This window comes from Bos grunniens, chromosome 3 (genome assembly GCF_055505025.1).
Source record: "Bos grunniens cultivar Pamir isolate PY7600 chromosome 3, Bosgru_T2T1.0, whole genome shotgun sequence".
In the NCBI taxonomy this organism is placed as follows: Eukaryota; Metazoa; Chordata; class Mammalia; order Artiodactyla; family Bovidae; genus Bos; species Bos grunniens.
Genome location: NC_141167.1, coordinates 63118752 through 63143313, shown reverse-complemented (window position 1 = coordinate 63143313; position 24562 = coordinate 63118752). Strand labels below are relative to the sequence as shown.

At 41.0% G+C, this 24562-nt stretch overlaps 1 long non-coding RNA gene across 1 annotated transcript in view; it reads right to left on the bottom strand.

The window, feature by feature from the left end:
* The window catches only part of LOC147375711 (uncharacterized), a 157871-nt gene extending 133360 nt beyond the window's left edge, over window positions 1-24511 (bottom strand). The window contains exon 1 of the long non-coding RNA XR_015160381.1: window positions 24226-24511. This is a non-coding gene — a long non-coding RNA (uncharacterized LOC147375711). The remainder of the gene's footprint in view (window positions 1-24225) is intronic.
* Between the last annotated feature and the right edge of the window lie 51 nt (window positions 24512-24562).

Below are 24562 nucleotides of genomic sequence, written 5' to 3'. Positions count from 1 at the left end.
GCCTCCTGAGAAACCTATATGTGGTCAAGAAGCAACAGTTAGAAGTGGACATAAAACATCAGACTGGTTCAAAATTGGGAAAGGAGTACATGAAGGCTGTATATTGTCACACTGCTTATTTAACTTATATGTAGAGTACATCATGAGAAATGCCAGGCTGCATGAAGCACAAGCTGGAGTTAAGATTCCATGAGAAATATCAAGAACCTCAGAAATGCAGATGATACCACTCAAATGGCAGAAAATGAAGAGGAACAAAAGACCCTCTTGATGAAAGTAAAACAGGAGAGTGAAAAAGTTGACTTAAAATTCAACATTCAAAAAACTAAGATCATGGCACCCGGTCCCATCACTTCATGGCAAATAGATTGGGAAACAATGGAAACAGTGACAGACTTTATTTTCTTGGGCTCCAAAATCACTGAAGATGGTGGCTGCAGCCACAAAATTAAAAGACACTTCCTCCTTGGAAGAAAAGCTATGACAAACCCAGACAGAATATTAAAAAGCAGAAACATTACTTTGCCACCAAAGGTTCATATAGTCAAAGCTATGGTTTTTTCAGTAGTCAGGTATGGATGTGAGAGTTGGACCATAAAGAGGCCTGAGCACCAAAGAATTGATGCTTCTGAACTGTGGTGTTGGAGAAATGTGTTGGAGAAGATTCTTTTTTTTTTTTTCTATTCCTTTTTTTTTTTTTGGAGAAGATTCTTGAGAGTCCCTTGGACAGCAAGGAGATCAAACTAGTCAATCCTAAAGGAAATCAGCCCTGAATGTTCATTAGAAGGACTGACACTGAAACTGAAGCTTCAATACTTTGGCCACCTGATGTGAAGAGCCGACTCACAGAGGCTCTTGATGTTTGGAAAGACTGAAGGCAGGAGAAGAGGACAAGACATTTGGATGGCATCACCAACTTGATGGACATGAGTCTGAGCAAGCCCCAAGAGACAGTGAAGGAAAGGGAAGCCTGGCATGCTGCAGTCCCACGGGGTTGCAAAGAGTCAGACACAACTGAGGACCTGAACAACAAAACCAGAAATGGCAAAGTGAACATCGACATTTTAGAAATCAGTAAACTAAAATGGACAGGAATGGGTGAATTTTCATTCAGATGACCATTATATCTACTACTGTGGGCAAGAATCCTTTAGAAGAAATGGAGTAGCCCTCATAGTCAACAAGAGTCCAAAATGCAGTACTTGGGTGCAATCTTAAAAACAGAATCATCTCAATTCATTTCCAAGGCAAGCCATTCAACAGGAAGTCTATGTCCCAACCACTTATGATGAAGAAGCTGAATTTGACTGGTTCTCTGAAGACTTATAAGACCTTTTAGAACTAACACACACACAAAAAGACATCTTTTTCCAGGGGACTGGAATGCAAAAGTCAAGAGATATCTGGGGTAACAGGTAAGTTTGGCTTTATAGTACAAACGTAGCAGGGCAAAGGCTAACAGAGTTTTGTCAAGAGAATGCACTGATCATAGCAAACACCCTTTTCTAACAGCACAAGAGACAACTCTACATATCAGATCAGATCAGATCAGTCGCTCAGTCGTCTCCGACTCTTTGCGACCCCATGAATCGCAGCATGCCAGGCCTCCCTGTCCCTCACCAACTCCCGGAGTTCACTGAGACTCACGTCCATCGAGTCAGTGATGCCATCCAGCCATCTCATCCTCTGTCGTCCCCTTCTCCTCCTGCCCCCAATCCCTCCCAGCATCAGAGTCTTTTCCAATGAGTCAACTCTTCGCATGAGGTGGCCAGAGTACTGGAGTTTCAGCTTTAGCATCATTCCTTCCAAAGAAATCCCAGGGCTGATCTCCTGCAGAATGGACTGGTTGGATGTCCTAGCAGTCCAAGGGACTCTCAAGAGTCTTCTCCAACATTACAGTTCAAAAGCATCAATTCTTCGGCACTCAGTCTTCTTCACAGTCCAACTCTCACATCCATACATGACCACAGGAAAAACCATAGCCTTGACTAGACGAAACTTTGTTGGCAAAGTTATGTCTCTGCTTTTGAATATGCTATCTAGGTTGGTCATAACTTTCCTTCCAAGAAGTAAGCGTCTTTTAATTTCATGGCTGCAGTCACCATCTGCACTGATTTTGGAGCCCAGAAAAATAAAGTCTGACACTGTTTCCACTGTTTCCCCATTTATTTCCCATGAAGTAGTGGGACCGGATACCACGATCTTCGTTTTCTGAATGTCGAGCTTTAAGCCAACTTTTTCACTCTCCACTTTCACTTTCATCAAGAGGCTTTTGAGTTCCTCTTCACTTCTGCCATAAGGGTGGTGTCATCTGCATATCTGAGGTTATTGATATTTCTCCCAGCAATCTTGATAATCCAGCTTGCGTTTCTTCCAGTCCAGCATTTCTCATGATGGACTCTGCATGTAAGTTAAATAAACAGATTGACAATATACAGCCTTGACGTACTCCTTTTCCTATTTGGAACCAGTCTGTTGTTCCATGTCCAGTTCTAACTGTTGCTTCCTGACCTGCATACAAATTTCTCAAGAGGCAGATCAGGTGGTCTGGTATTCCCATCTCCTGAAGAATTTTCCAAGACCATTCCAATAGAAAAGAAATGCAAAAAAGCAAAATGGCTGTCTGGGGAGGCCTTACAAATAGCTGTGAAAAGAAGAGAAGTGAAAAGCAAAGGAGAAAAGGAAAGATATAAACATCTGAATGCAGAGTTCCAAAGAATAGCAAGAAGAGATAAGAAAGCCTTCCTCAGCGATCAGTGCAAAGAAATAGAGGAAAACAACAGAATGGGAAAGACTATGGATCTCTTCAAGAAAATCAGAGATACCAAAGGAACATTTCATGCAAAGATGAGCTCGATAAAGGACAGAAATGGTATGGACCTAACAGAAGCAGAAGATATTTAGAAGAGATGGCAAGAATACACAGAAGAACTGTACAAAAAAGATCTTCACGACCCAGATAATCACGATGGTGTGATCACTGACCTAGAGCCAGACATCCTGGAATGTGAAGTCAAGCGGGCCTTAGAAAGCATCACTACGAACAAAGCTAGTGGAGGTGATGGAATTCCAGTTGAGCTATTCCAAATCCTGAAAGATGATGCTGTGAAAGTGCTGCACTCAATGTGCCAGCAAATTTGGAAAACTCAGCAGTGGCCACAGGACTGGAAAAGGTCAGTTTTCATTCCAATCCCAAAGAAAGGCAATGCCAAAGAATGCTCAAACCACTGCATAATTGCACTCATCTCACATGCTAGTAAAGTAATGCTCAAAATTCTCCAAGCCAGGCTTCAGCAATATGTGAACCATGAACTTCCTGATGTTCAAGCTGGTTTTAGAAAAGGCAGAGGAACCAGAGAGCAAATTGCCAACATCCACTGGATCATACAAAAAGCAAGAGAGTTCCAGAAAAACATCTATTTCTGTTTTATTGACTATGCCAAAGCCTTTGACTGTGTGGATCACAATAAACTGTGGAAAACTCTACATATGGACATCACCAAATGGTCAATACCAAAATCAGATTTGTCATATTCTTTGTAGCCAAAGATTGAGAAGTTCTATACAGTCAGCAAAAAAAAAAAAAAAAAAGATTTGGAGGAGACTATGGCTCAGATTATGAGCTTCTTATTGCAAAATGCAGACTTAAATTGAAGAAAGTAGGGAAAACTACTAGGCCACTCAGGTATGACCTAAATCAAATCCCTTATAATTATTCAGTGGAGGGGACAGATTAAAGGTATTATATCTGGTAGACAGAATGCCTGAGAACAGAGGTTCGTAACGTACAGGAGATCAACTCTGTATAATTCATTGTACAGGACAGAGGTTCATAACACTTCAGGAAATCAACCCTGAATATTCATTGGAAGGACTGATGCTGAAGTTCCAATACTTTGGCCACCTGATGTGGAGTCCAATCATTGGAAAAGACCCTGATGCTGGGAACAATTGAGTGTAGCAGGAGAAAGGGGTGACAGAAGATGAGATGATTGGATGGCATCATTGACCCAATGGGCTTGAATTTGAGTGAACTCTGGCAGACAGTGAAGGACAGAGAAGTCTGGCGTACTACCACCCATGGTATCACAAAGAGTCAGATGTGGCAACTGAGCAACTGAACAATAATAAAGGCAGAAACCAACACAATACTGTAAAGCAATTATCCTCCAATTAAAAAACTTAAATTTTAAAACTCTATGAACAATAAACTCTGGAGATGATGTGGAGAAAGGGAATCCTTTAGAACTTCTGGTGGGAATGTACACTGATACAGTCACTATGGAGAACAGTATGGAGATTCCTTAAAAAAAAAAAAAAAACAGGAATAAAACTACCATATGACCCAGCAACCCCACTACTTGGAACATAACCATAACAAAACATAATTCAAAAAGACACATGTTCCCCAATGTTCACTGCAGCTCTATTTAAGCAGCCAGGACATGGAAGCAATCTAGATATCCATCAAAAGATGAATGGATAAAGAAGTTGTGGTATTATACATATATACAATGGAGTATTACTTAGCCAGAAAAAGAAACAAATTTGAGTCAGTTCTAACTGAGGTGGATGAACCTAGAGCTTGTTATACAGAGTGAAGTAAGTCAGAAAGAGAAAAACAAATATGTATGTGTGTGTATATATATAGAGAATCTAGAAAATGGTACTGATGAACCTATGTGTAGGGTAAGAATAGAGACTCAGACATAGAGAACAGACTTGTGGACACAGTGGGGGAAGGAGAGGGTGGGATGAATTAAGAGTATCACTGAAACATATACATTACTATATGTAAAAAAGATAGCTAGTTGGAAGTGGCTGTATAATGCAGTAAGCTCAACCTGGTGCTCTGTGACAACCAAGAGGGGTAGGATGTGGTGGGGGTGTAAAGGATGTTCAAGAGGGAGGGAGACATGTATACTTATGGCTGATTCACATTGTTGTATGGCAGAAACCAATACAACATTATAAAGCAATTATCCTCCAATTAAAATTTTTTAAATCTACAGCAATAAATGCTAGAGAGGGTGTAGAGAAAAGGAAATTCTTTTAAACTGTTGGTAGGAGTAAATTGATATAGCCACTATGGAGAACAGTATGGAGGTTCTCTAAAAAACTCAAAATAGAACTATTATTTGACCCAGTTGGGAGAAGGCAATGGCAACCCACTCCAGTACTCTTGCCTGGCAAATCCCATGGATGGAGGAGCCTGGTGGGCTGCAGTCCATGGGGTTGCTAAGAGTTGGACACGACTGAGCGACTTCACTTTCACTTTTCACTTTCATGCATTGGAGAAGGAAATGGCAACCCACTCCAGTGTTCTTGCCTGGAGAATCCCAAGGACAGGGGAGCCTGGTGGCCTGCCATATATGGGGACACACAGAGTTGGACACGACTGAAGTGACTTAGCAGCAGTAGCAGCATGATCCAGTTATCTCACTCCTGAGTATATACCCAGAGAAAGTCATAATTCCAAAAGATACATGCATCCCAATGTTCACTGCAGCACTATTTGCAACAGCCAAAACATGGAAACAACCTAGATATCCATCAACAGAAGAATAGATGAAAGAAGACATGGTACATCTCTACAATGGACTATTAGTCAGCCATTGAAAAGGAACAAAAGTGTGCCCTTCACAGAGTTGTGGATGGACCTAGAGGCTGTCATATAGAGTGAAGTAAGTCAGAAACAGAAAAACAAGTATTATATAATGTCACTTATATGTGACATTTAGAAAAAATGATACAGATGAAATTATGTGCAGAACAGAAATAGATACACAGATGCAGAGAACAAATATATATATACCAAGGAGGAAAGGGGGTGCGGGATGAATTAGGAGATTGTGATTGACATAAAGAGTACTAAATATAAAATAGATACCTAATGCTTCTGCTACTGCTGTTAAGTCACTTCAGTCGTGTCCAACTCTTAGCGACCCCATGGACTGCAGCCTACCAGGCTCCTCCATCCATGGGATTTGCCAGGCAAGAGTACTGGAGTGGGTTGCCATTGCCTTCTCAGATACCTAGTAAGAACCTATTATATAGCACAGGGAACTCTACTCAGTGCTCTGTGGTGACCTAAACGAGAAGGAAATCCAAAAATGATGGGATATATGTATACATATATAACTGATTCACTTTGTTGTACAGCAGAAACTAACACAACATTATAAAGATTATAAACATTATAACACAACTCCAATTAGAAAAAAAGAAAAGACTTGGCCATACATAGGGACACCTCAGGCCAACCAACCAACAAGGTGGGAATGCATTTCTACTCATCAGCAGACAGAATGCTTAACGTCTTCCTCAGCCTAGAGACACCTCCAAACACCCCTTGACATGGCCCTGCCCACAAGAAGAACAAGACCCAGCTCCATCCATCAGTGGGCAGGTACCATTCCCTCCCAACCGGAAACCTTTACAAGCCTCTAGACCAGCCTCACCCATGAGGGGGCAGACACCAGAAGCAAGATGAACTACAATCCTGCAACCTGCAGAACAGAGACTGAAAAGAAAGACAAAATGAGATGACACAGGAATATGTTCCAGAAGAAGTAACAAGATAAAGCCCAAGAAAAAAATAATTAAGTGAAGTAGAGACAGGCAACCTATTGAATACAGAATTCAGAGTAATGATAGTAAAGATGATCCAAATCTCTGAAAAATAATGGAGGTAAAGACTGAGAAGATATAAGAAATGTTTACCAAGGAGCTAGAAGATTTAAAGAATAAACAGAGTTGGACTATAACTGAAATAAAATATACACTAGAAGGAATCAGTAGCAGAATAACTGATGCAGAAAAACTGGTAAGTAACCTGGAAGAGAGAATAGTGAAAATCACTGCTATAGAACAGAATAAAGAAAAAATAATGACAAGAAATGAGGACAATTTTAAGAGCCCTCTAAGACAACATTAAATACACCAACATTTGCACTCTAGGAGGTCCCAGAAAGAGAAGAAAGAAAGAGCCTGAGAAAATATTTGAAGAGAGAATAGCTGAAAACTTACCTAAGATAGACAAGGAAATAGTCACCCAAGTCCAGGAATCGCAGCAAGTGCCATACAGGGTAAACCCAAGGAGGAAGATGCTGAGACACACGTTAATCAAATTGATAACAACTAAAAACAGAGGCAATATTAAAAGCAACAAATAACATACAAGAAATTACCTATAGCATTATTAATTTTTCAGCAGAAACTCTGCAGGCCAGAAGGGAGTGGCACAATATATTTAAAGTGATAAGAGAAAAACCTACAACGAAGAATACTGTACCCAGAAAGGCTCTCATTCAGATTCAACAGAGAAATCAAAAGCTTTACAGGCAAGCAAAAGCTAAGACAATTCATCACCACCAGCCAGTTTTACAACAAATGCTAAAGGAACTTCTCTAGGTGGAAAAAAAAGAAAAGCCTACAACTAGGAGCAAGAAAATTACAAATGGGAAAGTTCATTAATAAAGGCAAACATATAGTAAAGGTATGGGCTTTCCTGATGGGTCAGTGGGTAAAGAATCCCCCTGTAATGCAGGAGACTGGCAGAAGACCTGTGTTTGATCCCTGAGTCGGGAAGATCCCCTGGAGTAGGAAATAGCAACCCACTCCAGTATTCTTGCCCGAGAAATCCTATGGACAGAGAAGCCTGGTGGGCTAAAATCCATGGAGTCACAAAAAGTCAAACATGACTGAGTGACTAAGTACACACAGTAAAGGCAGGACATCATCCTCATGCAAATATATCAAAACCAGCAATCATGAGAAGCTGCTGCTAAGTCACTTCAGTCATGTCCGACTCTGTGCGACCCCATAGACGGAAGCCCACCAGGCTCCACCATCCCTGGGAATTCGCCAGGCAGGAACACTGGAGTGGGATGCCATTTCCTTCTTCAGTGTATGAAAGTGAACAGTGAAAGTGAAGTCGCTCAGTCGTGTCCAACTCCTAGCGACCCCATGGACTGCCTACCAGGCTCTTCCGTCCATGGGATTTGCCAGGCAAGAGTATTGGAGTGGGGTGCCATTGCTTTCTCCAAAGAGGAGGGTACAAATGCAGGACACTGGGAATACATCTGAAACTAAGAGACCAACAAGTTGAAGACAATCTTTATAAACATGGACTGCTAGATCAAAACTTCATGATAACCACAAACCAAAAATCTACAATAGAGATACAGACAAAAAATAAATAGGAATCCAAACACAACACTGAAGTGTGTCAAAGCACAACAGAACAAAAGAGGAAGGGAAGGAAAAGGGCCTACAAAAACAAATTCAAAACAGTTAACAAAACGGCAATAAGAACATACGTACCAGTAATCACCTTCAATGTAAATGGATTAAATGCTCCAACCAAAAGACAAATAGTGGCTAAATGAACACAAAAACAAGATCCATATATATTCTTTCTACAAGAGATCCACTTCAGATATAGGGAACACACAGATTCAAAGTGAAGTGGTGGATAAAGGTATTCTATGCAAATGAAAATCAAAAGAAAGCTGGGATAACAACACATACATCAGACAAAATTGACTTTAAAGACTGTTACAAGAGACAAAGATGGACACTACATAATGATTAAGGGACCAATTCAGGAAGAAAATATAGTAATGGTAAATATATATGCACCCAACATATAAGGCAAATGCTAACAGCCATAAAAGGAGAAATTATCAGTAACACATTAATAGTGGGGGGATGTCAACATTCCATTTATATCAATGGACAGATGATCCAGACAGAAAATCAATAGGGAAAAAAAGACCTTAAATAACACATTAGATAAGATGGAATTAATTGATATTTATAGAGCATTCCATGCAAAAACAGTAGAGTACACATTCTTTTCAAGTGCAGATGGAACATTCTCCAGGATAGATCACATGCTGGGCCAGAAAGTAAGCTTCCGTAAATTTGAGAAAATTGAAATCATATCAAGCATCTTTTACGAGACTAGAAATCAACTACAAGGTAGAAAAAACATAAGAAACACAAATGTGTGGAGGCTAAACAATATGCTAAATCAATGGAACACTGAAGAAATCAAAGAGGAAATCAAAAAGTACCTAGAGACAAATGAAAATGAAAAATGATCCAAAATCTATGGGATACAATAAAAGCAGTTCTAAGAAGGACGTTTATAACAACAAAATCTTCCTTCATGAAATAAGAAAAATTTCAAATAAACAACCTAACCTCAGACCTAAAGCAACCAGAGAAAGAAGACCAAACAAAATCCAAAGTTAGTATACAAGGAAAGAAGTCATAAATATCAGAGCAGAAATAAATGAAATAAAGACAAAGATAACAATAGAAAAGATCAATGAAACTAAAAGCTGGTTCTTTGAAAAGATAAAATTGCTAAACTTTTGGCCAGACTCATCAGGAAAAAAAGGGAGAGGTGTCAATAAAATTAGAAGTGAATAAAAGAGAAGTTACTACAGGCATCACAGAAATACAAAGGATCATGAGAAACTACTACAAGGAACTATATGCTAATAAAATGGGACAACCTAGAAGTAATGGACAAATTCTTAGAAAGGTACAATCTTCCAAGACTAAACCAGGAAGAAACTAGAAAATATGAACAGACTCATTACATACTGAAATTGAAACTGTGATTTGAAAACTTACAACAGAAGTCCAGGACCAGATGGCTTCACAGATGAATTCTATCAAACATTTAGAGAAGAATGAACACCTATCCTTCTGAAAATATTCCCAAAAATTGCAGAGGAAGAACTCCCAAACTCATTCTACGAGGCCACTATCATTCTGATACCAACATCAAAGACAGTCCTCCCTACCCCGCCTGCACACACACACACACAAAATTATAGGCTAATATCACTGATGAACAGATGCAAAAATCCTCAACAAAATACTAGAAAACTGAATCAAAAATACATTAAAATGATCATACACCATGATCAAGTGGGATTTATCCTAAGGATTCAAGGATTTTTCAATATCCTCAAATCAATCAGTATGACACACCACATCAACAAACCAAGGAATAAACACCATATGATCATCTCAATAAATGGAGAGAAACCTTTTGACAAAATTCAACACCCATTCGTGATAAAAACTCAATAAAGCAGGCATACAGGGAATGAACCTACCTCAACATGAAAAAGGCTATATATGTCCTACAGCTAACATCATACTCAGCTATCATACAAATGGTGAAAATTCTCAAGCCAGGCTCAACAGTACATGAACTATGAACTTCCAGATGTTCAAGCTGGATTTAAAAACAGCAAAGGAACTAGATCAAATTGTCAACATCCGTTGGATCATACAAAAAGCAAGAGAATTCCAGAAAAACATCTACTGTTGCTTTATTGATTATGCAAAAGCCTTTGACTGTAGAGATCACAACAAACTGTGGAAAATTCTTCAAGAGATGGGAATACCAGACCATCTTACCTGTCTCCTGAGAAATCTGTATGGGTCAAGAAGCAACAGTTAGAACTAGATATGGAACAACAGACTGGTTCCAAATTGGGAAAGGAGTACGTCAAGGCTGTATATCATCACCCTGCTCATTTAACTTATATGCAGAGTACGTTATGTGAAATGCCAGGCTGGATGAAGCACAAGCTGGAATCAAGACTGCCAGGAGAAATATCAATAACCTCAGACACTCAGATGATGCCTCCCTTATGGCAAAAAATGAAGAGGAACTAAAGAGCCTCTTAATGAAAGTGAAAAAGGAGAGTGAAAAGGCTGGCTTAAAATTCAACATTCAAAAAACTAAGATGATGGCATCTGGTCCCATCACTTCATGGCAAATAGATGGGGAAACTATCAAAATAGTGACAGACTTTATTTTCTTGGGCTCCAAAATCACTGCAGATGGTGACTACTCCCATGAAATTAAAAGACGCTTGCTCCTTGCAAGAAAAGCTATGACCAACCTAGACAGCATATTAAAAAGCAGAAACATTACTTTGCCAACAAAGGTCCACATAGTCAAAGCTATGGTTTTTCCAGTAGTCATGTGTGGATGTGAGAATTGGACTATAAAGGAAGCTGAGCACCAAAGAATTGATGCTTTTGAACTGTGGTGTTGGAGAAGACTCTTGAGAGTCCCTTGGACTGCAAGGAGATCCAACCAGTCCATCCTAAAATAAATCAAACCTGAATATTCATTGGAAGGACGGATGCTGAAGCTGAAACTCCAATACTTTGGCCACCTGATGTGAAGAACTGACTCACTGGAAAAGACCCTAATGCTGGGAAAGATTGAAGGTGGGAGGAAAAGGGGTCGACAGAGGGTGAGATGGCATCACCGACTCGATGGACATGAGTTTGAGCAAGTTCTGGGAGTTGGTGATGGACAGGGAGGCCTGGTATGCTACAGTCCACGGGGTTGCAAAGAGTTGGACATGACTGAGTGACTGAACTGAATGGTGAAAGCTGAAAATATTTCCTCTAAGATCAGAAGCAAGACAAGGATGTTGATTCTTTCCAATTTTATTCAACACAGTTTTGGAAATCCTAGCCAGAGCAATCAGAAGGAAATTAAATTAAATGAATCCAAACTGGAAAAGGAGAAACAAAGCTGTTAGTGTTTCCAGATAACATGATACTTTATATAAAAATCCTAAAGATTCTACCAGAAAACTACTAGAGCTCAATGAATTCAGTAAATTTGCAGGTTACAAAATACACAGAATTCTGTTACATTTCTATAACAAGGAAGGGGAAAAATTCCTTTTACTATCATATCAAAAAGAATAAAATAACTAGGAATAAACCTACCTGCAGAGGCAAAAGATCTATACTCATAAAACTATAGACAGTGATGAAAGAAACTAAAGATGAGATGAACACATGGAAAGATATATCTTGTTCCTGGACTGGAAGAATCCATATTGTCCGAATGACTACACCACCCAAGGCAATCTACAGATTCAAGGCAATTTACAGATTCAGTGCAATCTCTATCAAATTACTGATGGCATTTTTTGCAGATCTAGAAGAAAAAGATCTTAAAATGTATATGCAAACACAAAAGAGCCCAAACAGGCAAAGCAATCTGCTGCTGCTGCTAAGTCACTTCAGTCGTGTCCGATTCTGTGCAAACCCATAGACGGCAGCCCACCAGGCTCCCCTGTCCCTGGGATTCTTCAGGCAAGAACACTGGAGTGGGTTGCCATTTCCTTCTCCAATGCATGAAAGTGAAAAGTGAAAGTGAAGTCACTCAGTCAAGTCCGACCCTCAGTGACCCCATGGACTGCAGCCTTCCAGGCTCCTCCATCCATGGGATTTTCCAGGCAAGAGTACTGGAGTGGAGTGCCATTGCCTTCTTTGGGCAAAGCAATCTAGGTAAAGAAAAATGGAGCTGGAGGAATCAGGTTCCCTGACTTCAGACTCATAAGCTGCAATAATCAAAACAGTACGGCACAAAGACAAACTTATAGATCAATGGAACAGAACAGAAAACCCAGAAACAAACCCATGCAACTATGGTCAATTAATTTATGACAAAGGAGGCAACACTATACAATGGAGAAAAAATAGTACTGTCAGTAAGTGGAACTGTTAAACTTGACAGCCATATATAAAGAATTAAATTAGAATATTCTCTAATACCATGCTGCTGCTGCTAAGTCACTTCAATCGTATCCGACTCTGTGCGACGCCATAGACAGCAGCCCACCCAGCTCCGCCATCCCAGGGATCCTCCAGGCAAGAACACTAGAGTGGGTTGACATTTCCTTCTCCAATGCATGAAAGTGAGAAATGAAAGTGAAGTCGTTCAATTGTGTCCGACTCTTCGAGACCCCATGGACTGCAGCCCACCAGGCTCCTCCGTCCATGGGATTTTCCAGGCAAGAGTACTGGAGTGGGTTGTCATTGCCTTCTCCCTCTAATACCATACCCCAAAATAAACTCAAAAAGGAAGCAAAGAACTAAATGGAAGGCTGGATACTATAAATCTCTTTGAGGAAAACATAGGCAGGACACTCTACATAAATCAGTCATAAATTGCAATAATATCTTTTGGGACCCACCTGCTAGAGTAATGAAAATAAAAACAAAGATAAACAAATGGGACCTAATTAACCTTCAGAGCTTTGGCACGCCAAAGGAAATCATAAAACAAAAAGGCAACTCACAGAATGGGAGATAATATTTGCAAACAAAGTGACTGTCAAGCAATTAATCTCCAAAATCTACAAATAGTTCATGCAGCTCAATATAAAAAAAAAAAAAAAAAACCAAACAACCCAACTAAAAAATGAGTAGAAGATCTAAATAGCTATTTGTCCAAAGAAGACATACAGATGGCCAAAAATATATGAAAAGATGCTCAACGTCAGATGGTAAAGAATCTCTCTGCAATGCAGGAGACCTGGGTTTGATCCCTGGGTCAGGAAAATTCCCTGGAGAAGGAAATGGCAACCCACTCCAGTTTCTTGCCTGGAGAATCCCATGGCAGAGAAGTCTGGCAGTCTACAGTGCATGGGGTCACAAAGAGTCAGACATGACTGAGCAACTAATAATTAGAGAAATGCAAATCAAAACTACAATGCAGTATCACCTCACAGCAGTCAGAATGGTCACCATCAAAAAGTCTATAAGCATTAAAAGCTGGACAGGGTGTGGAGAAAAGGGAACTCTCCCACACTGTTGGGAGAAATGTAAACTGGTACAACCCCTATGGAGAACCGTCCAGGTTCCTTACAAAACTAAAAATAGAGCTACCATACAATCCACCAATACCACTTGGGGGCATATATTTGAAGAAAACGACACAGAAAAATATATGCACCCCAATATTCATTGCAGCACTATTTACAGTAGAAAAGACATGGAAGCAACCTAAATGTACATCAGCACATGAATGGATAAATATGTGGTACATATATACAATGGAATATTGCTCAGCCATTAAAAAGAATGAAATACCATTTGCAGCAACATGGATGGACCTAGAGATTATCATACTAAGTGATATAAATCAGACAAAGACAAATATCATATAATATCCCTTATATATAGAATCAAAAAAAAATGATATGAAATAACTTAATTACACAACACAGACTCACAGTCATAGAAAACTTCTATTTACCAAAGGGGAATGGTAGGAGAAGGGATAAATTAGGAATTCTAGATTAACATATATATATATACTATATATATATAATTATGTATGTATTATATTAAACATTTATATTTTATATATAAAATATAAATTAAATATATAAATTTTAATTTTAAATATATACATTTTATATTTTATATATAATTTTTTTTATTATATATAAAATTGATACTCTACAAAGTCCTAGTGTATAGTAAAGGGAACTCTACTCAATATTCTCTAATAATGTACATGGGAAAAGAATCTGAAAAACAGAATATATATGTATAACTGAATCATTTTGCTGTACACCTGAAACACAACATTGTACGTCAACTATACTCCAATAAAAATAATTTTTAAAAAGAATAAAAACAATATGTGAAACAAACTTTAGCTTGATTCAAAGTATTCCAGAAGATAAATCTCCCATCACCAACTCCCGGAGTTCACTCAGACTCACGTTCATCGAGTCCGTGATGCCATCCAGCCATCTCATCCTCTGTCGTCCCCTTCTCCTCCTGCCCCCAATCCCTCCCAGCATCAGAGTCTTTTCCAATGAGTCAACTCTTCACATGAGGTGGCCAAAGTACTGGAGTTTCAGCTTTAGCATCATTCCTTCCAAAGAACACCCAAGGCTGATCTCCTTCAGAATGGACTGGTTGGATCTCCTTGCAATCCAAGAGACTCTCAAGAGTCTTCTCCAACACCACAGTTCAAAAGCATCAATTCTTTGGTGCTCAGCCTTCTTCAGAGTCCAACTCTCACATCCATACATGACCACAGGAAAAACCATAGCCTTGGCTAGATGAACCTTTGTTGGCAAAGTAATGTCTCTGCTTTTCAATATGCTATCTAGGTTGGTCATAACTTTCCTTCCAAGGAGTAAGTGTCTTTTAATTTCATGGCTGCAGTCACCATCTGCACTGATTTTGGAGCCCAGAAAAATAGTCTGACACTGTTTCCACTGTTTCCCCATCTATTTCCCATGAAGTGATGGGACCGGATGCCATGATCTTCGTTTTCTGAATGTTGAGCTTTAAGCCAACTTTTTCTCTCTCCACTTTCACCTTCATCAAGAGGCTTTTTAGTTCCTCTTCACTTTCTGCCTTAAGGGTGGTGTCATCTGCATATCTGAGGTTATTGATATTTCTCCCGGCAATCTTGATTCCAGCTTGTGTTTCTTCCAGTCCAGCGTTTCTCATGATGTACTCTGCATATAAGTTAAATAAACGGTGACAATATACAGCCTTGACGTACTCCTTTTCCTATTTGGAAGCAGTCTGTTGTTCCATGTCCAATATATATAAAAATAAGTAGTTTTAATACACTATGGTAACATAATGCATATGCTCCTAATAAGCCAAAAGACAAAGTCTCACTTTATTTCATCAGAAAAAAACTACTCTGAACTCTTGCCTGGAGAATCCCAGGGACGGGGGAGCCTGTTGGGCTTCCGTCTATGGGGTCGCATCGAGTCGGACACGACTGAAGTGACTTAGCAGCAGCAGCACTCTCAACTCTGGTAACCCATAGCATTTCAAGAAACTCCAAGAATTTCAGTGTTTTTACCTTCTCCTAGCTCAAAACTTTATGCATTAGTACTTTATGATTAAGTAAAAAAATCCAGAGAGAGAGACCGATTGAGAATGAGAAAAGAAAAACCATAACACTAAGGCTCTAACAAGCCTTGAATTTTAGGCATAAGTTTCATATCTTTCTTAGAAAAATTCTCCCAATTCTAAATTCATTCAATTAAAACTGAGCAATTCAAAACAACAACAAAAACAAAGCAGCCTGTGTACACAGGCTACACAGTTGATGGGAATGTAAACTAGTGAAGTCACTATAGAAAACAGTATGGAGTTTTCTCAAAAACACTACAAATATAACTAAAAATAGAATGCCAATTCGATTCCTAGGGATATATCTGAAGAAAACAAAAACAATTTGAAAAGATGCATGCACCTCAATGTTAATAGCAGCATTATTTACAATCACCAAGACATGAAAGCAACTTAAATGTTCCTCAGCAGATAAATAAAGAAGATGTGGTATGTCTATATGATGGAATACTACTCAGCCATGAAAAGAACAAAATTTTGCCATCTGTAGGAATCTGGAGGGCATTATGCTAAGCAAAATAAGTCAAACAGATAATGTATGATACCATTTATATGTGAAATCTAGAAAATACAACAGACTAGTGAATATAAATGTTACCGAATGAATACAAATCCATGCGCCCAACACAAAGCGAGACCAAATAATACAAACAATCAGAGTCTGGAGCAGAGAAGGTTTAGTGAAGCACCATGCAAGGAGATGGTTACTCATGCCTTAAAAACCTCAAACTAGCTGAAGAATTTCAGCATAGCCTTTTATAGGAAAGGTGAGGAAGGGGCATGATTAGCTGTTGCAAACTTCTTGGTGTCAGATTCTTTGTTCCTAAAGTGAGGTCAGGTCATGACATTCCTGTAAACCTCCACTGAAAGAAATGTATTCTCTGTTCTGACAAGGAAAGACAAGTTCCAAGGCTCAATTTTTGCCCTCAGAGGTTCAGGCCCTGGATAAAAAGAGGGGGAGATCCCTGTAAGGACTGGTTACCCTGCCCTAGAGCCTTCTTCCAGTACCCAGTCTGGATCCTCTTGCCAATGCCCAGGCCCAGCTAAAGAGGCAGATCCCAGCTGGCAGTGCCCTCAGGGTGAGGTTCCCAGACCCTGCCCAGCTGTCATCACTGAGGGAACCAGGAACCCAGGACTCAGCTGGCCCTCAGATTCCTCAGGCCACCCAAATGGGTGCCAAGTTTCCCGGACTCAACCCATGGATACTGCTGCCACAATAGGTCACAGAGGTAGGGAAAGGGAAAAGGACTGCTGCTGCTTAAGGCCCGGGTCTGGACAGTGGGCAGCCATGGTGAGGGCTCTGGAGCTTTGCAGGACACAGCCCTCAGCCTGTCCCACCTCCACCCCCAGCTCATTCACCAGCCCAAGGTCAGAGGGCCTGGAGGGCCCTGGGGAGAAGATTAGCTTCTTACCTCACTCTCTGACTGACAGCAGACTACTGGTGGAGTGGTACTTATAACCCACAAGTGCTAATGGTTAGGCCCTAATGGTCTCAGGCTAATGGCTGCATACTGTATGCTAAGTCACTTCAGTTGAGTCCAACTCCTTTGGACCCCATGGACTGTAGCCCTCCAGGCTCCTCTGTCCATGGGATTCTCTAAGCAAGAACACTGGAGTGAGCTGCCATGCCCTCTCTAAGGGATCTTCCTGACCCAGGGATAGAACTCACGATTCTTAGACCTCCTGCATTGGCAGGCAGTATACCACCTTACCACTAGCACCACCTGGGAAGCCCTACCACTAGCCCTACCAGTGCACACTGTCCCTACCACTAACACATAATAACAAAATAAATCAGACTCACAGACGGAGAACAAACTACTGGTATCCAGTGAGGATGCAGGGGGCAGGGCAAGACAAGAGCAGGGGAGTGAGAGGTACCAACTATTGACTGTGAGGTAAGCTCAAGCACATCATACAACACAGGTAATACAGCCAATACTTTGTAATAACTAAATGGAAAGTAACTTTTTAAAATTGTATTAAAATTTTAATTTGAAAAATAAAAAATAACATTAAAAAATAGGCAAAAGATCTGAATAAACGTTTCACTAATAAACATTTCACACACAAATGACCAGTAAGCACATGAAAAGATACTCAATATCATTACTAGTGATTAAGAAAATGCAAATGAAATTCACAATGAGATATTACTATATATGCCATGCATGCTCAGTCGTATCTGACTCTTTTGCAAGCCCATGGACTGCAGCCCACCAGGCTCCTCAGTTCATAGAATTTTCCAGGTAAGAACACCAATTTAGGTTACCATTTCCTTCTCCAGGGGATCTTTCCAACACAAGGATCAAACCTGTGTCTCTTGCACTGGCAGGAGAATTCTTTACCACTAAGCCACCTGGGTAGCCTCTACATATCCACAGTCAAAAAGACTGACCATACCAAATTTTAGTAAGGATGTAGAGAAACTAGAACCCCAATACATTATTAGTGGGAATGTAAAATGGCATAGGCTCTTTGGGAAACACTTTGACCATTTCTTTAAAAATTAAACACAAACTTTACACATGGCCCAGAAATTCCACTCCCAGGTACCTATCCACTAAAGGGAAGTGAAAATATATGTATACACAAAGATTTATATGTGAATCTGGAAGCAAAATCATTCATAATACCAAATATGGAAATAATCCAAATGTCCATCAACTAGTAAAGGAATGAACAAAATGTGATATATCGATACAATGGAATATTATTCAGCAATAAAAAGGAACAAACTACTGACACACGCTACAACGTAGATAAGCCTCAAAAACTTTATGCTAAATAAAAGAAGCCGAACTCAAAAGATCATGTATTATATGATTTCACACGAAACTTCCAAAAAAGGCAAATCTTGAGAGATAGAAAGCAGATTAATGGTTGCCTGGGGCTAGGCCTAGGAACAGGGATTGACTACAAACAGAAACAAGGGAATTTAAGGAGAAGATAGAAATGTTCTAAAACTGGATAGTGGTGATTGGACAACTCTATAATTGTAAAGTTACTGAACTGTAAGTTTATTGTGGGTGTATTTTTTAACAGGTATATTTTTATGTAAACTATACTTCCACGAGGGGCTTCCCAGGTGGCTCAGTGGTAAAAAATCCTCCTGCCAATGCAGGAGACGTGGGTTGGGAAGATCCCCTGGAGAAGGAAATGGCAACCCACTCCAATATTCCTGCCTGGAAAATTCTATGGACAGATGAGCCTGGTGGGCTACAATCCATGGTGCTACAAAAAGTTGGACATGACTGAGCACACACATGCATATCTCAATGAAGTTGTTAAAAAATAGCACACTATAAAACAATACTATGTACTTCACAAAGACATGTGTTTATGTAAAGAATCATATCAAACACGAGAGTGAGGGGAAGGGTAATGATAGTGGTGACGTACAAATGGTGAAAACAGAGAGGGTTGTCGCATATGGTGAGAACATGCCAAGAACTAGTGAATGTGATTATCTCAGCTTTGTCCTCCAGGCTGAGAAAACAAGTAAGCTGTCACTATTGGAAGCTTTCAAAATTACTAGTAGAATGAGGAAAATAATAGCTATAATGGCTTTTACTGTTCAAAAGCTCACATACATTTTCTCATTTAATTCTCGAAATAGCTCTGTGAAATAGGCATACCTATCTCCATTTTAAGAAAGAAGAACCAAGCAAATTCAATGACAAAAGGCCCATGACCACCAAGGCAAATACACATTCACACTGTGGTAGCCATGGAGAGCCACCACCTAGATCTCCCTTCAAAGAACTTGTTGCCCAGCTTGTTACTTGTTACAAGAAGGGCAGTCATCAGCCTCCTGCTGTGACCTCCAGCTGCAAGGAAGCCCATTGCCCAAGATGATTCCCTTTCTGAGGCAGGACCCATCAGGAGATTGAGTGAGGTTAGATATAAAGTATGGGGCAGCTCTGCCCTGATGGGGGACACTTGAGAAGAAAATGCTTTCTCAGCAATACCCTACAGGTTGGCCAAGGATTTGTCAAGCCTGCATCACAACTTAATTGTTTTCCTTTGGCCAGTTCTGCTTCATCCTCCTTCCTTTCATAAGCATTGAACCCTAATAACTCCTATCAGCACCTGTTTCTCAGTAACCCAACCTGCAATACATCACAACACATGGCCACAAGATAAAATTCAGGCTTTCCGGCTCCTGCTTCTCATGTGGACACAGCCGCACTTACATTCCCCAGCCTTTGTCTTAACCAGACTCAAATGTGAACAAAAGGCTCTGACCAGATCATTTTCTACTTCAGTACTGCCACCAATAGACACATAACATTGAGCAAAGCATTTTCTTTCCATGGGTCTCCATTTTCTTATCTGTCCATTGAGTGGTCAGGAAAAAACACTCCTAAATTTCACTCTATAGTCAGCTAGACAGTTGACTACCCACAGTGCCTGCTGAGCCACCAAAATGGCTTTAACCATCCCTACTATACACTCTCTCATGGTATTTCAGTCTGAGCTAAGATGCTTTCATAGAAAGCATTCCCAGCTTCCTAGCTGTTAAATTGAACCAACTATGATTTCAGCAAAGGGCCAGCTGCCAAAGTGAGGAGGACAGCGCACCATGATGCCTTGTGCAAGGATGATGGACAGAGACGATAGGGACAGCATGACGTTTCAATCCTATAATGAAGGAGCTGGGCTTATCCTTCTACTTCACTGAAGTAGAAAAAGGGAGGGGGAAGAGTTTGAGGAACTGGATAGGAATTCGATGACAGCCTCACAAATAACTTCTCCCTCACCTCTAACCCAGAATCCCTGCCATGTCTGTCCTAGTAGGCAAAAACCTTGCTCTATACTCAGACAACCCAAAGTTCTCTCCTCTAGGATCACTCAAGTCCCCTTCCTCCTTCAAAACTGCCCTTTAACAATATCATCACAACCTCTGCATGCATGCACGCTCAGTCACTTCAGTCATGTCTGACTCTTTGCAACCCTATGGACTGAAGGCTGCCAGGCCCCTCTGTCCATGTGATTCTCCAGGCAAGAATCCTGAAGTGGGTTGCCATTCCCTCCTTCAGGGGATCTTCCCCACCCAGGGATCAAACCTGCATTTCCTGCATTGTAGGCAGATTCTTCGGAGAAGGCAATGGCACCCCAGTCCAGTACTCTTGCCTGGAGAATCCCATGGACAGAGGAGCCTGGTAGGCTGCAGTCCATGGGGTCGCTAGGAGTCAGACACGACTGAGCGACTTCACTTTCACTTTTCACTTTCATGCATTGGAGAAGGAAATGGCAACCCACTCCAGTGTTCTTGCCTGGAGAATCCCAGGGACGGGGGAGCCTGGTGGGCTGCTGTCTCTGGGGTCGCACAGAGTCGGACACGACTGAAGAGACTTAGCAGCAGCAGCAGGCAGATTCTTTACCCCTGAGCCACCAGGGAGGCCCCATAACCTCTGATACCTCCATTAAAACTAGTCTTACAGTGTTAACTGTTTAACTCAGGTAAGTGATAAGCTGTGATGCTCTCAAGAATCCTTACTGATTTAACAATTTTCCCTCCAATGACCGTTAAAAAACACAGAGATTACAAGAAAAAATGTAGGAAAACGACAAATATCCAAAATACTCCAAAGTGTTTTTACTTCTGGTGTCTGATTTGTAGTTTCACAACTTGGCCTGTAATCTTAAATGGAAATCCAGATGGTTTTATTCTCTTGAGGATAAACACATCCTCCTGTTACTATCTTCACCCAAATTTTGTCTTTAGCAAGGCCACGTGGATTCCTTGTTATTTAGCACTATTCCTAGCATAAACATGTAATCCGGCCTACAAATCTGAGACAGACTGGGCCATGAGACCTGCGACCCTTTACTGCAGTGCTTGCACCTGGACAAAAGTCTCCTCCAGCAACAAAATACAAAGAAACCATAAGGGACTAAAAATATAACTTCCTGCATGGGCAGCTGAGGCAAATTACGAACAAGACACAAAAAGACCAAAGACCCAACTACCACTTCTAAAGAGTCTGGAACAAAAGCAGGGAACTGTGCACACACCCGGCACACAGCTCCACCAAGGGGGTAAGCAGACCAACTAAGCCTCCCTTTAATCCTGGAACCCTATACCCACCCCTACCCTCACCCTATACAAGGAACCAGCTTGCCCTGGAGTACCCCTCCCCCATTCCCACCAGTGAGCAAAATCACCTGTTCCTTGCTTTCATTCCCAACAAAGCCGTGCCTGATTTTCTTGCCTGGTCTCTTAGCAATTTCTATTGATGAAGGAGTCAAACAAACCTGATCGGTAACAGGGTTACCAGGAAGGCTCTCTTTGACTCTATGGGCAGCTGGTACCTCCAAGTATCTCAAAAAAAACACTGTCATGACTTCTCTGTAAGCCTCTTTACCTTCAGTTCAGTTCAGTCGCTCAGTCGTGTCCGACTCCTTGCGACCCCATGAATTGCAGCACGCCAGGCCTCCCTGTCCATCACCAACTCCCGGAGTTCACTCAGACCCACATCCATCGAGTCAGTGATGCCATCCAGCCATCTCATCCTCTGTCGTCCCCTTCTCCTCTTGCCCCCAATCCCTCCCAGCATCAGGGTCTTTTGCAATGAGTCAACTCTAAACATGAAGTAGCCAAAGTACTGGAGTTTCAGCTTTAGCATCATTCCTTCCAAAGAAATCCCAGGGCTGATCTCCTGCAGAATGGACTGGTTGGATCTCCCTGCAGTCTAAGTGACTCTCAAGAGTCTTCTCCAACACCACAGTTCAAAAGCATCAATTCTTCGGTGCTCAGCCTTCTTCACAGTCCAACACTCATATCCATAAATGACCACAGGAAAAACCATAGCCTTGACTAGATGGACCTCTGTTGGCAAAGTAATGTCTCTGCTTTTGAATATGCTATCTAGGTTGGTCATAACTTTCCTTCCAAGGAGCAAGCGTCTTTTAATTTCATGGCTGCAGTCACCATCTGCACTGATTTTGGAGCCCAAAAAAATAAAGTCTGACACAGTTTCCACTGTTTCCCCATCTATTTCCCATGAAGTGATGGGACCGGATACCATGATCTTCGTTTTCTGAATGTTGAGCTTTAAGCCGACTTTTTCACTCTCCACTTTGACTTTCATCAAGAGGCTTTTTAGTTCCTCTTCACTTTCTGCCTTAAGGGTGGTGTCATCTGTATATCTGAGGTTACTGATATTCCTCCCGGCAATCTTGATTCCAGCTTGTGCTTCTTCCAGTCCAGCGTTTCTCATGATGTACTCTGCATAGAAGTTAAATAAGCAGGGTGATAATATACAGGCTTGACGTACTCCTTTTCATATTTGGAACCAGTCTGTCGTTCCATGTCCAGTTCTGACTGTTGCTTCCTGACCTGCACACAGGTTTCTCAAGAGGCAGGTCAGGTGGTCTGGTATTCCCATCTCTTTCAGAATTTTCCACAGTTTATTGTGATCCACACAGTCCAAGGCTTTGGCATAGTCAATAAAGCAGAAAGATGTTTTTCTGGAACTCTCTTGCTTTTTTGATGATCCAGCGGATGTTGGCAATTTGCACTCTGGTTCCTCTGCCTTTTCTAAAACCAGCTTGAACACCTGGAAGTTCACAGTTCACATATTGCTGAAGCCTGGCTTGGAGAATTTTGAGCATTACTTTACTAGCCTGTGAGATGAGTGCAATTGTGCAGTGGTTTGAGCATTCTTTGGCATTGCCTTTCTTTGGGATTGGAATGAAAACTGACCTTTTCCAGTCCTGTGGCCACTGCTGAGTTTTCCAAATTTGCTGGCATATTGAGTGTAGCACTTTCACAGCATCATCTTTCAGGATCTGAAATAGCTCAACTGGAATTCCATCACCTCCACTAGCTTTGTTCATAGTGATGCCTTCTAAGACCCATTTGACTTCACATTCCAGGATGTCTGGCTCTAGGTGAGTGATTACACCATCGTGGTTATCAGTACGTGATAACAATCTTTAAAAGTAACTGGCAGCTCAGTGGTGCCTGCAATGCAAAGACGCTGGAGATAGGAGTTCAACCCCTGGGTAGGGAAGATCCCCTGGAGAAGAAAACGGCAACCAATTTCAGTACTCTTGCCTGGAGTACAGAGGAGGAGCCTGGTGTACTTGCAAAAGAGTTGGAAATGACTTGGCGACTCAACAACACAACAACAAAAGTAACTGAAATGGATGCCAGGAAAGTTTTCCTTTATTGAGGGTTGTTTTGGGTTTTTTCCCCTATAAGTTCTAGGAAATCCTGGAGACTGATTTTTTGACCCTGTCTTTAAATATATGTGATATATATATTCTAAAGATAATTCAGTAGGATGCTGTAAATGGGGAACTGGCTGATGCCGGCTGTTATTGACAAATAACTGAAAGAATAAAAATAATGCCTTCTTTCTATCTGAAACCTCCCGGTAATAATAGAAACGATGTTGTTTGTTTCATCACTGCTAGCTTATTTCCATACATTATCACACGTAACATCAAAATACACTACAAGATTTATAATACCATCGTCTCTGGAGTACTGCTTAAGAAACTGAAGCATGGAGAGGAGTGCTATTAGATGTTTCTTCCATCTTCGTGCAAGCTTAGAACAGAGCAGGGTAGGTCTTCACATTTGAACGCAGCGAGGATTTCGCCTCTCTCCCTCATCCTGAACTCCTCCGGTCTCTTAAAGCAGAAGCCTGTAGCCCGGTGCAGAAACCCTCCAAAGGAAGGGTTTGGTGAAACCCCGCCCCGGGGGCGGGATCGAAGTGGGCGTGGTCTCAAACGGATCCCGGGAAGATCTGTGCGGGACTGCCGCAGAGCCGTAAAGAGCTCCGTGAGTCGTGAAAGGGTACGGCGC